Below are 4,847 nucleotides of genomic sequence, written 5' to 3'. Positions count from 1 at the left end.
AAGGAGAACTAAAGCTGATCCACGTGTCTGCTTATTTTTACTTTAATTCAATTTTGCAACCCACGCAACAGAATGAAGCATGCACAGAACTACTGTAGGCTTTAAGATGTTGAGGAATCATTTTTGATGTTTTGTTTTTTATATATAAATATATAAATTATGACAGAAATTCACACTGTCTGATATTTTATTATGGCTGTCTAAGAAACAGTCAGTAGATGTTGGTTTAATAGCGTCACAAAACACCAATTTATGCTTAAATTCCATTCAGTCATTATGTATCCTCCGCAATACTCCACTCATTTTTGGAGACATAGTTGAGCGTGACAGTAATCACTGGAACCTTGTTCTCCTGTTGTTGCAGACTGAAGACATTGTGTTTTCCCCAGTCCTTACTGATGGTATGTTACGTGAAACATCTGATTTGTGATCACCATAACATGTTTAAGAACTTGTTCCCTGATAAAAAATTTAATTCCTAAACACCACCTAATGATTCACTATCCAAGGTGTGTGTTCCGTCAACACCTTGTACTTTGATGAACACGTTCATGCATATTGTATTGAAGAAAAATGTAATGAGCATGCTGTTATTTCCATTGACCAGCTTAAATATGTCAGACCCTTTGATAAGCAATGTAATGAAAGTGAGAGCATGTACATTGATCCACATTGCTACATGTTTTAGAAATTTGTATTCCAATTGTGGTGCACATTTTGAAATAAATGCATTTCAGAAAGCCCTTGTCTCTTTATTAAATGTTAATTTTCCAAGAAATTTCTAAAAGTTCAAAACAATAAAAAATACTCCTTTTTAGAGTTAATTACAAATAACTCTTATGTAGTTAAAAAAAATACTCTGGGGGAGTTAGTATTTTAACTCTAACACCTAGTTAGTGTTAGTAAGTGTTAAATTATGAACTCCAGCAGATTTGATTTTTGACACTTAATTAGCGTTAAGGTACCAACTCTCCAAAAAGAGTTAAATTAACGCTCTCTGGTGTGGACCCATATAGATACTTTAAAAGTGTTGAGATCAAATCTGACGTTGTTAATTTGAGCATGTTGGATTTGTTGTGTACAAGCCACACGCCAACACCAAATGATTGGAATAGTGAATGTTTTTTTGTTACTTTTCTAGATGAGTGTTTTTCTGAACTGGAATTGAACAGGAAGTCCTATTTTTTATGGTTTTGGGGCAAGACATTTAAATTGTTGAATTTACATTAAAGAATATAGTTTTTTTTGTTTGTTTGCTTGTTTTTTGTTTTTTTTTCTTGTCTCAGGTGACACAGAGTGATGGATCCTGGTAAGCAAAGGGAGGAATTTGATCCACCTCAGATGCATTGGCAGAGCCAAGGGGTGGCCAGTGGTGGCCTTGGCCACCATAGATTAATCTTCGGTCACTGGCCCTCACAATCATTTGAGGAAACAATACTTTTAAGCAATATAAAATCTAGAAAACTTCTTCAAATAATAGGGGTGATCAGTTCACATATTTATATATTCCCTCCATTGATTATGGTGACATTATTTACATGAATGCTCCTAGAAGAACCCTGCAGATGTTGGATGCTGTCTATCATGGTGCACTAAGATTCATAACTGGCTGTGATTATCGTACCCACCACTGCACCCTGTATTCACTGGTTAACTGGACATCATTAACTTCACGCAGACTCTCTCACTGGTACATTTTCATTTTTAAATCACTTCTTGGTCTGCTGCCTTCATACATCTCCTCCTACATGTCTCTGTGTGAATGCAGCTACAGCGTGCGCTCTCAGGACATTATTACCTGCAGTGTTCCCTCAGTGAGGACTGAACTAGGCAAAAGGGCCTTCTCCTACTCCGCTCCTGTTTCCTGGAATATCTTACAAAAAGATTTGAAGCTCTCGACCTTGACCTCTCTAAGTGGCTTTAAGAATCTGTTGGACACCTGGCAGGGACCAATGCAGACATGTTCCTGTTTTTAGTTTTCTACATTCGCCTTAGAATCTAGCTGTTTTTTTGTTACCTTTTTCTTTTAGCCATCCTATTTGTAAAAAAAAAAAAAAAAAAACCTGCAGTATTACTTTTTATGATTGTTTATTGTTGTCGCTGTTGTCCATTGTTGTCATCTTTCTTTGTTGAAATCAGTCTCTCTTGTAAATGAGTCCTCGAGGCTCAAAGGGATTTACCTGTCTAAATAAAGGTTGAATGAATATGGTGGTGGCCATGTTGGAGTTTAAAATGGCAACCCAGTCTTTGATAGGAAACGTTCTTACTCCTACATGCACCCAAACACCACAAAGGAAGTTTGCCCATTGCTTAATTATCATTATCATGCTCACAAAGATCTCTCTCTCACACCCCCCCCCCCCCCCCACACACACACACACACACACACACACACGCGCACACACTTTTTTTTTCTTTCTTCAGGGGTCTAACTCGCACAAAGAAACTCGCACAAAGAAAGTCGCACAAAGAAACTCGCACAAAGAAAGTCACACAAAGAAACTCGCACAAAGATTTGGCAATTGTTTTTATGCTGGATGCCCTTTCTGATGCAACCACAGACCACTGAGCTGCCACAGCCATCTGTGTGGAGCAGGGAGCTGCCTACTGGGGTGCCCAGGGGAGCAGAAGGTGGGGGTGAACAGCCTTGCTCAGCGGTCCAGAGTGGGGCAAATGAGGGTTGAGGCAGGTGTGTGTGTTTCACCTTTCCCACCCACATTTTGATGTTTGATGTTGACAGTTTTGCCCTTAGACTGGTAATTGTAGTAGCAAAAGTTTCACAAAAGCCATGTGTCTAAATGCCAACCTCTGTCTTTATGGCACTTTCCACCCTGCTAGATCCACAAAATCTATTCTTGACAGTTGTCCTCAGTCCGTTTTTATCTTTTACATTTAGCAACATATCCACTTTTGTATTTCCACCTAAATGTCTTTTCCAGGATTCTGCGCATTTGTTTATCTGCACATTCTACCAGACAGGGGTCAGTCGCATGACTCAAGCTTCCAGGTGGTTTTCAGCAGAAAAAGTCATGTGCTTTGTTTACATTGAGTGCATACCCACATTTCAGAACTGCGTAACAGTATATATATATGGACTGTATTTATATAGCCCCTTTCTATCTTATCAAGACACTCAAAGCTCTTTACAGAACAATCATTCTTACAGCGCTCTACTAGATCTAAACAAAGCTAATTGAACAAATCATTCTAAAGAAACTAATCAGTTCTTTTAGATCACATTCATACACCAATGAGACACACATCGGAGGCAATGAGGGGTTCAGTGTCTTTCCCAGGAACACTTCAGCATGTGACTGCTGGTGGATTTGAACCCCCAGCTCTTGCATTGGAGGACGACTGCTGTAACTACTCAGCCACAGCCGCCCCATATTATAATAAAAATAATAGTCATTTTATTTAAAAAGCGCCTTTCAGGACACCCAAGGACACTTTACAGCAAGAAACATTTCAGAAAGGTTGTGTAAAAACAAACAACAAGCACAGTGGAAAGATCAACAGGAATAAATTAAATACAAAGTATAAAATACATAAAGCAAAGTTAAGGATAAGCGAGTCTAAAGAGATGTGTTTTCAGAGCAGTCTTGAATAAAGAAAGAGAGGTGGTGTTTCAAAAGTCTGGCGGTAGAGAGTTCCAGAGATGAGGGGCAGAGCAGGTGAAGGCCCTGCTCCCCATGGTGGAGAGGCGGGCAGAGGGTACATGGAGGTGTAGCGAAGAGGAGAATCTGAGAGAGCGAGAGGGGATGGAGATGTGTAGGAGGTCAGATGGGTAAGGAGGGGCAAGGTTGTGGACAGCTTTGAAAGTGAGTAAAAGAATTTTAAAGACGATGCGTGATTTAACCGGGAGCCATTGGAGCTGCTGCAGGACCGGGGTGATGTGATTATAGGAGGAGGATTGAGTGATGACATGGACAGCTGAGTTCTGGACCATCTGTAGCTTCTGAAGAGATTTGTTGGTGAGGCCATAAAGAAGGGAGATGAAGTACTCAATCTGGGAAGTCACAAGACTGTGCACAAGGATGACGGTGGAGCGGGGTGTGAGCGAAGGGCGGAGACGGTTAATGTTTCAGAGATGGAAATAGGCAGACAGAGTAACATTGTTGATGTGTGAAGTGAAAGAGAGAGTGGCGTTGAGGATGACACCGAGACTCTTGACCTGAAGCGAGGGGGATAGCATAGAGTTGTTAAGGGGGATGAGAATATGTTCTGATTTTGAAATGAAGTTTTCGGTACCAACAAGAATGATTTCTGTTTTGTCACTGTTTAGTTGTAGGAGATTGTTAGAAAACCAATGATTTAGCTCATTGAGACAGTCGGTGAGGATGGAGGGTGGGTGGTTTTGTTGACAGGTAGAGCTGTGTGTCATCAGCATAACAGTGGAAATGGACACCAAATGTGTGGAAGATAAGACCTAGAGGAAGGAGGTCAATGATGGAGGAGGGGTCCAAGGACAGAACCTTGGGGGACACCGGTGGAGATGGGGAAAGACTGGGAACGGAAGGATTTAAGCTGAATGAATATATATATATATATATATATATAAACACAAGGAGTAAACTTACTCAAACTGCACTGTTTGACACAGTTCAGGATAATATATTTATTTTTAATGTTTCATTTCCTTGTTTTCAATTAGTATATTTAGCTTAAAATGCTGAAAACACAAGCATTTTTTTTTTTCCTTCCTTGTCAGCTTATACATATTCAGTACTGATTTAGTACTTTTAGTTTTTTTATGCGCGTCACATGTGCACGGCCGGCTGCACAGGCCCTGCCTCCAGAGATGAACCAGCCTCCTGTCGGATTACAGCTTGTGCGCGCGCACAGAG

This window comes from Nematolebias whitei, chromosome 7 (genome assembly GCF_014905685.2).
Source record: "Nematolebias whitei isolate Nwh7 chromosome 7, NemWhi1, whole genome shotgun sequence".
Lineage (NCBI taxonomy): Eukaryota > Metazoa > Chordata > Actinopteri > Cyprinodontiformes > Rivulidae > Nematolebias > Nematolebias whitei.
The sequence above is the reverse complement of the archived record's forward strand: the minus strand, read 5'-3'. Positions refer to the sequence as shown.